The sequence below is a fragment of the Macaca nemestrina genome, chromosome 12 (assembly GCF_043159975.1).
Source record: "Macaca nemestrina isolate mMacNem1 chromosome 12, mMacNem.hap1, whole genome shotgun sequence".
NCBI lineage: Eukaryota > Metazoa > Chordata > Mammalia > Primates > Cercopithecidae > Macaca > Macaca nemestrina.
In genome coordinates, this window is record NC_092136.1 from 92,975,030 (window position 1) to 92,987,047 (window position 12,018).

At 37.5% G+C, this 12,018-nt stretch overlaps 1 pseudogene; it reads right to left on the reverse strand.

Moving 5' to 3' along the window:
• Positions 1 to 9,921: 9,921 nt before the first annotated feature.
• LOC112427174 (large ribosomal subunit protein uL24-like) lies at positions 9,922 to 11,660 on the reverse strand (annotated as a pseudogene).
• Positions 11,661 to 12,018: the final 358 nt, after the last annotated feature.

The window sequence follows — 12,018 nt, forward strand, 5'->3', positions numbered from 1 at the left end:
ATAAATTCTGGATTCTAGTAATTTGTGGAAGTTCATCATAAATTCTGGATTCTAGTACTTTTTTGGTTGTATGTGATACAAATATCTTTTCCCTCTCTACACCTTGTCTTTTTATTTTCTTTACAGTGTTTTTTGAGGGATAGAATTTCTTAATTTAATGTGGTCCAATTTATCAAACATTTTATTATTAATATTTTTAACCTTTTTAAAAGAATTACCCTCTGACTTAATAATCTTATCTTCCAAATGGAATTGGCTGAGTGTATGACGTAAAGGAAAACAGTTTTATTTTTATTTATATCAATAATCCAGTTTTCTCGGCACCTTTTATTGTAAATACTGATCTTACTCCATTAATCTACAGTGCCACTTCCATCGTGTTTCAGTGCCCATGTGTTAATAGATTTATTTCAGAGCTCTCTACTCTGCTTCTGATGGATTTATCCCTTCACTAAATCACATTGTCTTTCTTAATTACCATAGCTTTAAAATTAGCCTTGATTTCTGGTAGACAAAACTCCCCCTTCCCCATTTCTTGACTATGCCAGGCTTTTAGTCATTTCTATAAAATTCTTGACATCATATTGTTGAACTGCATAAAGATCGTTTTAGAATGTTTTTTGGAATTACAAAAATCTCTAGAAAAAGTTGGGGGAAATTTACATTTTAACAACATTGAGTCTTTGAACCCATGATCATACTATACTTGTCAATTTATTTAGGTCTGCTTTAATTTCTTTTAGTAATATTTTATTCATTTCTCTGTAAGGTCTTAAACATAATTTATTAGATTTATTCAAGATATTTTAGGCCGGGCGCGGTGGCTCAAGCCTGTAATCCCAGCACTTTGGGAGGCCGAGGCGGGCGGATCACGAGGTCAGGAGATCGAGACCATCCTGGCTAACACGGTGAAACCCCGTCTCTACTAAAAATACAAAAAGAAATTAGCCGGGCGTGGTGGCGGGCGCCTGTAGTCCCAGCTACTCCGGAGGCTGAGGCAGGAGAATGGCGTGAACCCGGGAGGCGGAGCTTGCAGTGAGCCGAGATCGCGCCACTGCACTCCAGTCTGGGCGACAGAGCTAGACTCCGTCTCAAAAAAAAAAAAAAAAAAAAAAAGATATTTTATATTTTTATGGTAGGTAATCCAGAAAATTCTGTTCCCCAGTGTCCTTCGCAGGTGCAACAAACACAAGTGGCCTGGGTCTCACCAGTCAGATCCACCCACATAAGATTTTAATTACAAAGTGAGCAACTTGAGGAAAGTGGCCCCACATAGAAAACAGTTTGCTGGAGGGTGCCGTGGCAGAACTCTGGCTGAGTACCAGAGCAGAGTCAGCATCACTAGGGCAGTCATGGTTGAATTCATTCCTTTTTTAGTTACAGCATGGCTATAACCATTGTTTCTGGTAGCTTAGCATCCATATGAGCTACCCAACATCCAGAGTCAGTGCTGTTGTTTGCAACTGGTAACACTGATCCTGTTGGGGCATGGAATATTTTTTAAATGTAATTTATTCAGCATTTTCTTGCTAATATGTAGAAATACAACTCACTTTTATATATTGCTTTGTTATTCAGCAATTTTCTAAATTCTTTTATCAATTTCATTTATATTTAAAAACTACATGTATTATCTTCAAATTATGACAATTCTATTTCTTCTTTTCCAGTCCTTATACCTTCCCTGCCCCCTTTCCTTCCTCCTCCTTCTCTTCATCTTCCACTTATTTCTTTCTTTTTCCTTCTCCTTCCTTCTCTTTCTTTAAATATCAGATTGAATTTGCATTTAGAATCAGATGGGGCTTGAGTTTTCTCTGTGGAAAAATTTTTTGCCACCTGATTCAATTTGTTAAATGATTTTCACTCTTTTTTTTAAGTGATCCCCTTGCCTCCCCTGCACCCAGCCCACTCTATCCATTTTCAAAGTTTCTTAGTCATCAGTTCTGACACACTGCATTTTTGTTTCATATAAACTTTCAAATTTACTGCCCTAAAATTAGTCATAAAATCTTCTTACTGTATTTTAATATCTGTAGCATCTATAACGAAGTTCCTTTCTATTTCTGTTGTTGGCCACCTCCTCTCTTTTTATGAATCTTGCTAAGAATTTGTCAGTTTTATTAGTTTACAAAGAACTTTTCTGTTATATATTTGTTTTCTACTTTATTAAAATTTTATTGTTTTCTTCTTTAAAATTTCTTTGCTATATGAATCCTTACCTCTTTAATTTTTTTTATTTTGCTGTTTGAATGCTTAATTCTTTAATTTTTTTCAGTCTTTTTCCTTTGCTAATGGATTTTTTTGAGTCCTGCTTGAGCTGCATCTCAAGTTTGATACGTCATATTTTGTTGATTATCAGCATAAAATATTTTCTAATTTCACTTTTTTGATTCTTTCTTGATCTTAGTGTTATATAAAGTATTTATAATTTCCAAAAATATAGAAATTTTCTTGCGATATTTTTTATATATATCTTTAGCTTTATTGCATTGTGGTCAGGGAGAATGCTCTGAATTAGTGCAATTTATTGAAATGTATTGGTTATACATGGTGGCCCTACTGGTCAATTTATAAAAACATTCTATGTATGTTAGAAAATAATATGTATTCTGCATTTGTCAGGTAGAGCACTGTATTCACATCCAGCAGGTTACAACTGTTACTTGTGTTGCTGAAGTTTTATATACATATGGACATAAAGATGGGAACAACTGACACTGGGAATTCCAAAAGAGGGGAGGGATGGGGGCAAGGATTGAAAAACTACCTATTGAGTACTATGTTCATGTGATGGTTAACACTGAGTGTCAACTTGGTTGCATTGAAGGATCCTGAGTGTGTCGGTGGCGTGTTGCCAAAGGAGATTAACATTTGAGTCAGTGGACTGGGAGAGACAGACCCACCCTCAGTCTGGGTGGACACAATCTAATCAGCTGCCGTCAGGGCTACAATAAAGCAGGCAGAAGAAAGTAGAATGAACTAACTTGCTGAGTCTTCCAGCCTTCATCTTTCTCCTGTGCTGGATGCTTTCTGCCCGAGAACATCAGACTCCAAGTTCTTCAGCTTTTGGACTCTTGGATTTACACCCATGATTTCCCAGGGGCTTTCAGGCCTTTGGCCACAGACTGAAGGCTGCACTGTCAACTTTCCTACTTAAGAGGTTTTGGGACTTGGACTGGCTTCCTTGCGGCTCAGCTTATGGAGAGCTCGTTGTGGGATTTCACCTTGTGATCATGAGTCAATTCTCCCTAAGAAACTTCCCTTCGTATATACTTCTATCCTATTAACTTTGCCCCTTTAGAGAACCCTGAGTAATACAGTTTACTATTTGGGTGATGGGTTCAGTTGAAGCCTGAACCTCAGCATCATGCAATATACCCATGCAACAAACCTGCCCACGTTCCCCTGAATCTAAAATTTAACACACACACAAAAAAGTGTATACTTAAAACTCATTTGTCTGCTTCTTGTACCAATGATTCAATGACTAAAAGAATTATGTTAAATTTGTTGCCATAATTTTAGATTTATTTGTCCTTGTATTAACAACTTTCAACTTACATATTTTGAGGTCATATTATTAGATGAATAAAATAGTAGAGTTGTTATATGTTTTCTGGTAAACTGAATGTTTTGTCATTAAAAGGTGATCTTTCTTATCATTAGCAAAGGTTTTGCTCTAAAGCTATTTTAATACTAATATAGCCATATTAACTTTCTTTTGGTTAATATTCACATTGCGTATCTTTTCTTTTTAATCTCAACCTTTCCATATACTCCTATAAGCAGGATTATTCCCCTAGTTTCTCAGATTTTGAGTTTTTTAGCTGAGATATCTAATATGCTTACATTCAATGCAATTACTGATATACTGTTAGTATTAGTGGATTTCAATCTACCAATATGATATGTGCTTTCTATTTGTCCCACTTAGTCTATATTTGTTTTTTCTTCTTTCTTGCCTCTTTTGGATGGATTTTTTTAAATTCCATTAGCTCAGAAGTGTCTATGCTTTTAGTGGCTACCCTAGAAATTAAAACATGCATAATTAGCAAACCTCTATATTAATTCCTTCCAGACCACACAAGGACATTAGAGCACTTTATTTTATTTATACCTCTGATAATTTATATATTATTATGTTTCTTCATTCTATTTTTTAATCACACAAATTATTAATATTGTTGCACAGTCCATGTTCATTTCTCATTACTCACATATGTACCTTTTCTTTCTTCCCCAATTTTGTACCTCAGGCTGTCATCTGTTATTATCGCCTATCTATTTGAAGTTCATCCTTTAGAATTTCTTTCTAATCAACACTCATTTTGGTAAGCTCTTTTCATGTTGGTTTGCCTGAAAAAAGAAGTATTAATTTTATCCTTATTTTTAAATTATATTTTATAGGTTTTGGAGTATGGGTTAGCACTGCATTGCAGATAACATTCTCCTGTTTTCTGGCTTCCATTAATGTTCTTTGTTTATTTTTTTAATAGATGAGTTATTGCTATGTTGCCCAGGTTGGTGTGCCATGGCTATTTGCAGGTGCAATCACTGAACACTGCAGCCTCAAATTCCTGGACTCAAGAGATCCTCCAGCCTCAGCGGGTGTGCACCACTGCAACTGGCCAGCACTGATGTTCTTGAGCAGTCAGTTGTCAGTGTAACTATTGCTCTTTTGAAAGTAAGCTTTTTTACTGTAGCTGCTTTTCAGATTTATTTGTATGCCAAAACTGTATATAATTTGGTGGGATTTGTTTGTGTTTATCCTACTTGGGAATCACAGTTCTAAATCTATGAATTGCTGTTTTTCCTCAGTCCTGGAAAATTCTTAACCATTATCTAACCCAGTATTGCCTCTGCCCCATCTACTCTTCTTCTTTCTAGCACTCTAAATATATATATATATACACACACACACACACACACGTATATTAAATATATATTATATATATATTAAATATACATTAGAAGTTCTCATTCTGTCCTTCATGCTTCTTAGCTTCACTTTCATGTTTTCTATATTGTTATCTCTCTATGCTGCATTCTATCTAACTTTTTCTGGCCTATCTTCCATTTCCATAAATCTCTCTTCAGCTATGTATAATTGGTTCTTAAATCTGTCTGATAGGTCTTACATTTTGGAAACTGCATTTTTCATGTTTAGAGGCTCTAGTTGATTCTTGATTCTTTGAGTAATCTCCTAGATCATTTTCAATAATTTCCTCCTTCCCTGCAGTTACTTTCAAATTTGTATTCATTTATGTAAACAAAATAAGCCTTTAAAAAAAATACACAGCTGAGAATTCTAATATCCAAAGTCCTCATGGCTCTCTGTCTGCTAATGTTTGTTGTTGTTGTTTTTGTTGTTGTTGCTTTGTTTGGCTGATTCTCAATTAAAGTGCTTTGCTTCCTTGTGTACTTAGTAAAAGTTATGTAGGCTGATCACCATCATTTGTGTTGTTCTTTAGGATAAAAGATCTTTTCTCTATGAAAAATTTGTGCTTTCTTCTGTAAGACATCTAAGAGGCATTTCCAGGCTAGTACCATCAGGTGTTGTGATGTGAATTTGAACTATAAGTCCATGAGAGGGCTGATTTTTTGTTTCAGTTTCACAAGAATGAGGTTTTTTATTTCTTGTTTGTTTGTTTGCTTGCTTGTTTTTATTCCTTCCTGGCTCTATTTAATGTTAAAGTAACTTTCCTTGAAATCCTTTGGGCAGAGAATGAGTTTCCTTTTAATTCACCCTTATTCTGATATATAGCCTCTTTAGGATGCAGCTTAGCTTGTCAGGGGTCTCATTTGGTAATCACCAGACTTCGATGTCTATCTCCAGCACTACAAGACCATCAAAACCAAGTTCAAGTTTTCCCAGATCAGCAACTGTCTTCAGGGTAAAAGCAGATTCTATTTACTCTATTCTTGCTTAAGCCCTCTGAATTCACACTCTCCTTTACAATTTAGTCTGATAACTTCTTACAATCTTAATATATATATCAGAAGAAACTAAGGTATGCTGAGGTAACAAAACTGCCCAAGACTAGTGACTTAAAACAATAGAAATATATTCCTTTAAACCAAAGAGGGAGAGAGAGAGAGTCTCCCTATGTTGCACAGGCTGGCTTCAAACTCCTGGGCTCAAGCCATCCTCCTGCCTCAACCTCCCTAGTAGCTGAAACTAGAGGCACACACCAACGCACCTGGCTAGAAATGTATTCTTAATAACAAAACTCTATGTCAAGTTGGCAGATGGTGTGCTCCCCATTTTCCTCACTCAGGGAGCCATGATTACCATGGCACAGGGAATGGTGAATCATACATTGACCTTAAAGGACTGCAAAGAAGTAACACAAATCAGTTACCTCTGCTCATATTTTACTGTCCAAAGCAAGTCACATGGCCACACCAATTTCAAGAGGGTGGGGGAGAACAATGCTGAGCACATGAGTGCTCAGAGAACTTGAAATGATGGTAAACATCCCTAATGACTAACACACTTGTCAATTCTTCAATGTTTTCAAGGATATATTTTTAAAAATATATTTGCTGTATTTGTGATTGTTTTTAGAAGGAAATTTGGCTCAAATCATTCTTTTTCTATAATTATATCCTCCCTTTTAATGCCCACTGATATACAATGAGTCTCGGTCAAATACATTTTGGGTATATATCTCTCTCTTCCCCACCAATAGTCCCAAGGTATTGAAAAGCAAGTTGATGGTTCTCCAAGATATTCAGCTATTCAACTAGAAAAATTTCATTTACTTTTATAGGACTTTAAACTGCACAATATATTTGTTATACAGCAAAGATTTTTAAAGTTATTTTAGGAAACTTTATTTGTTCACTTAGGCTGTTAAATATATTTGTTAAAGAAATTGATTTTGCTTTCAAGCCTTAAATGCATTCACCAAGTCTTGAGTTAATTAATCCACAAGTCTCTTTTACTCACAAGCCTAATAGTAATTAACTCTCTACTTTATACATACTGAGTGCTTTCTTTCATTAGCAAGAAAGCACCAGATTCTAGTGAAGATTTTTCTCTCTGCAGTGTGCTTGAAATAAAAAGCTCATCTTGCAGATTCAGGTTTAAATACACTATGAAGTTACTTTCTTTTCCTCGAAGATCAAGTACTATTGAACACATAGGAGATATAGAATGAAGAAGACAGGCAAGGCCCCTGATCTCCTGGACCTGACATTCTAAAGCGGAGGCTGGTAAACTATAGGCTTCAGGCCAAATTTACTCTCTCTGCCCTTGTCAGCTGCCTGGTCAGTGTGCCACGCTCACAATGACCGTGGAACCCACACGCAAAAAATGGCAGCCCAGTTCGTTGAATGACAAAAAGGACACAGAGACTCCCCTGCCGTGAATAAGAAACAAAATTTTATTAATCATTCATATTTCAGCAATATGGATACATATAGGGTTATGGATGATAGATGAACTAAAGATACACTGAGATAGACACAGAGGAGAAGCAGCAGCAAGGACAGATTTTGGGGAAAGCATAATGAATATGTATGAAATACTGGGTCTATTAGATAGCTGGATTGACCTACCTAGGCTCAGGTGAGAGTTCCTGGTTGGAGAGAATAGACCTGAAGTTGCCATTATTCTAAAGGTAATTAAAACTATTTATAGATAGGATGGCTCACAAAGCAGTGAAACATTTCTTTTCTCTCCAGGCAGAAAGCTAATGTCAAAGTCTCATTCTGGTGTCCTAGGTCTGTGATTGTGAAAGAATTATCTATTCTGAAGAGTGCTTTTTATTGCCCTATGAACTGTATGAGATGGCACATACCTCTTTTGGAAACGTGGAGTGATTTCTTCCTTTCATTACCAGTCCCTGAAGCAAACTGGTGAAAGGGTGGCCTCTGACTCTGCTTTCTAGTGAGTGAATACTAATGAGAACAACTGCCCTTCAAACAACAGAAGATGCAATCAGCAAGCAACTAGCTATGCTGCAGGACCGATAGAGGGAATTAGGTTAAGGATTTGGTCAAATTTCTGAACACGTTCTTCTCCCTGCAGGAATTCTGTCATTAGGATGAATGGCACTGTCAGTTAAACAAAATTTTCTGATTAATGTAATTTGGGCTTTTTGTTTGTTTGTTTTGACATGTGAATTTGCAAGAAGGATGAGTGGTATTAGGAATTACTGCTGTGCATATTCCTCTATCTTAAATTCTTTTACATCCCTCCGTTTAAGTTGCCGTAGAGGTTGCTACGGAGAGTTTTATGTCCAGTGACATAAATGAACCCCAAAATACATGTATTACAAATGCACCTACCCCAATTTTGTATTCAGTGATTGTTAAAATACTTTGAAAATATGAGTAGCCTCTGGTAATTAGAGAATATAGAGGCTATAGAATTCTTTACCCCCAATATTGCTTTCAGGTGTTAAATTTCAATAAAAGCAAATCCCTTACAAATTTTGCCATATGTACAATATTTATTCACATGCTGGCACAGAACAGTCTTATAGCTTGCTTCTGTAAGCATGATAAAGTCCTGCTCTCTGTTCTTATGCATTTCAACAAGTATCTGCCTGGAAATTTCAATTTGAAACTGGTGCCATGATATCCTAAAGGCTTCTAGTTAGATGGCGAAAACATGGTCCTCTCTTAATTCAGGAAAAACAGGACCAAAGAGAATTCTAGATTTCAGGCATCCCTCTGAAGGTATTGGACTGCAAGGCTTACTGAATTCTTGTATCTCCCTTATGTGAAATCTTTCTCAACCACATATCTAGAGTACTACTCATTCATTAATAAAAACTTATTTCTAGCATGCCTTGCTTCTGGTGTAAATTTACATAACAATATTTGAAGTGTCCACTGTTTATATCTGCTGTGTGAATTCCTGATTAGTTTTCTCCAAATGCCAACTAACCTCTCTTAATGTGTAGATCAAGTTTACCCTGCACATGAATTTATACCATACTATTTATACGAAAGTATTTTTACATAAATTACCAAACGGAAAATTCCAAATACTTTATTTTTAAAAGTACAAAATCCTCACAGAGTCATCCTCAAAGTTTCCACCAGAATGGATAATATTGACCATTGTTGGCAGTACAAAAATGCACCTCCCCTGTCCCATACACTAAAAGATATAATACCTAAGAGATGATGCCTAAAACAAAACACTTCACAAGCATGCATGTCATTCATTTTACACACAATCTCCCAGGGAAAGGACTCGAAACTATAGATCCTGGCAAGGCATTCCACCAACTTGTTCCTCAACTCCCAGAGACTACTGGTGGGAAGGGCTAGAAAACTCCACAGAGCCTCGTTTCTGCTATAGTCCAGCACTATTTTTTATCCACTAATTTGGGGAGGGGGACAGTAATTTGTACTAGCATGTCTTGTCAACAATACGTAGGGGTTCCTTGTCAGTATGTGAGAATAGCACCCTTTAATTAAATAAAGGTTTCACAGCACAGCCATGGGCAGGATAGCTCCAAAAGTATGTCCTATTCACCACTTAATAAGGAAATAAACTTAGTATCAGGAAAATATGTTGTGCTAACAGTCAGATAGTATAATGTTAATCTCCCCTACAGTATTTAATAAAAAAGCTTCTGGCTAGGTGTGGTAGCTCATGCCTGTCACCCCAGCATGTTGGGAGGCTGAGGTGGGAGGATCACTTGAGGCCCAGAGTTGGAGACCAGCCTGTGCAACATAGTGAAACCCTGTCTCTACAAAAAAAGAAAAAAGAAAGAAAGAATTAGAAGGGTGTGGTGGTGACATGTGCCTTTAGACCTAGATACTCGGGAGGCTGAGGCGGGAGGTTGAGGGATGAGGATCACTTGAGCCTAGAGTTTGAGTTTACAGTGAGCTATGATGGCACCACTGTACTCCAGCCGGGATGACAGAGAAAGACCCTGCCTCAAAAAAAAAAAAAAAAAAAAAAAAAAGGAAAGAGAGAAAGGAAGAAGTTTTTAGGGTTTTGCGGGTGGGATGTCTCTGGACCTACAGTACAACCAAAATAGGATTCAAGGCTCCAGAAAGAAAACGGACCCCTGAGGGAAGGGGGTGATGATCTTTTTTTGAGATATTAGAATGAGGTGTGTTTTGATGGCTTGAATGGCACAGATACTTCCTTACTCCTCAGGCCATGATTGAGGAGCCTTTTCTTAATAATCTAGAACAGACTCAGGGAGATATAGACTATTTGTAAATAAGATTAGCTTATTCCTGCATCTTGATTGTTTCTTCCTTATATTTGCCCTTTCCCATTCCTACTTGGCAAGAATTGGCTTTCTGTTCAAGGATCTTTTAGCATCTTTGTCCAGCTTTAGCCTGGTGATAACCGCCCTGCTGTGGTGAATGCCCACATGGGCGGTTGTGCAATTAGATTTTTTCCACTGCACCTGTTCAATGTAGATGACATATTTCATCCTGTAAACCTGGACTACTTTGCCAATTTGCTGACCTTTATAATGTCCTCACACAACTGAACTTCATCATCCTTTCAGATGGGCATGGATTGAACATCGTACTCCTGTCTCAGCTCTTTGGAAAGAAGGGAAATGTAATCCTCCTGAGAATGTGGGAAGGCTCATTGAAATGTCCTTTATGGTTCTTGATTCAGTCCAAAGTGACAAATGGATTGAATTTCATTTTGGTCACTGCCACTTCGGCAATGGCCACAAAAAGGAGATGACTATTTTTATAGTAATTAATCTGGTTATCCGAAGGTGAGAGATGCCTCTCAATTCATGTTTCATTTTTTGCCTATGGGTGGAGGGCTATAACCTTAGCCCACTCCTTTCTTCTCTACATTAGGGGCTGAACGGATGGCCCACCCGATAACCCCATCAGTTCACTCCGATAGGTCCCTGAGCCTCACTTTTGCAAACCTCAGATTTGCTTACAGCAATCTGAAGCAAATAGTTTGGGGGTGAATATGAGGCAGTTCTTATATGCTTCAATAATGCATGGTGGCATTTTGTTGTACCCCTTCAATCCATGTGTCCAATTATACCATACAGGACAAGATGAATGAAGATGTTTTATTTTCAAGGTTCAGTAGGGAAGTATGTTTAAAATTGGTTGAGGACTCTAAGCTCTTTCCCCCCAAAAGAAATATTTCTGGGAAATATATGTCTTTTATATAATGATGGCTATTCATTGTATGAATGTGACAGAAGCTGCAATGAAAATGAGTAATCAGATGCCAACACCACCTCTGACACTCCTCTAGATCAGCAAAAAAGTGCAAGTGATTTGTCTGCTAATAGCTGGAACTTGTGCTACAAATATGTGTTGTCGGAAACTTTAAAATCACAAATATGTATGTTTAAATATTAGTATGTAGATAGATGACAATACTGCTGTAGTTGGCTGAAAGGGAAAGAAAAGTCACTGTGATGTTAACACAGCAAGGCCATCATCCATCATGAAGGAAATGCTTAGATGCTCACAATAACAGAACTGAAGTTAGAAACACAGATTATTAAAAATACAACAGATGATGTTAAGGTACGGTGTTTAGGGAGAATGTATCCAACAGCCCCAAGGATTTGGTTGAGACAGAGCTGCTGGCTATTTCTTTACATTTTTGTGGTTGTTTTGCTGCCATAGAAGCCTCAGTCCCTAGGACAGAGAGGGCATCTCTGTTGCCAACCTGTGATACAACTTTTAGCGGCACCAAACTGCCACGGGGCTGCCCCCAGCTCTCTTGAGATACAGCAGGGAGATGCTTCATGCAGTTCCCCCAGACAAGGCATCGGAAACATGGGCTCTGGGGACCATGCAGGAGCTGTGGGGAAGGAGGCTGAAGTACCCAAGAGTAATGACGGAGAGGTTTTATTTATTTATTTTAAGAAACCAAGAATTCCTGTGTGAAATTGTTATTGTGCTGAATATGACCCTACCTTTTCTTTTGGAAATCCAAACCAGACACTATCTTATACAGACCCCTGGCATGTGAGGTGGTCAGCAGGAGTTTGCAGAGACTCATGGTCAGTGCAAGGCCCAGGGGTTTTCATCCAGCTCCCG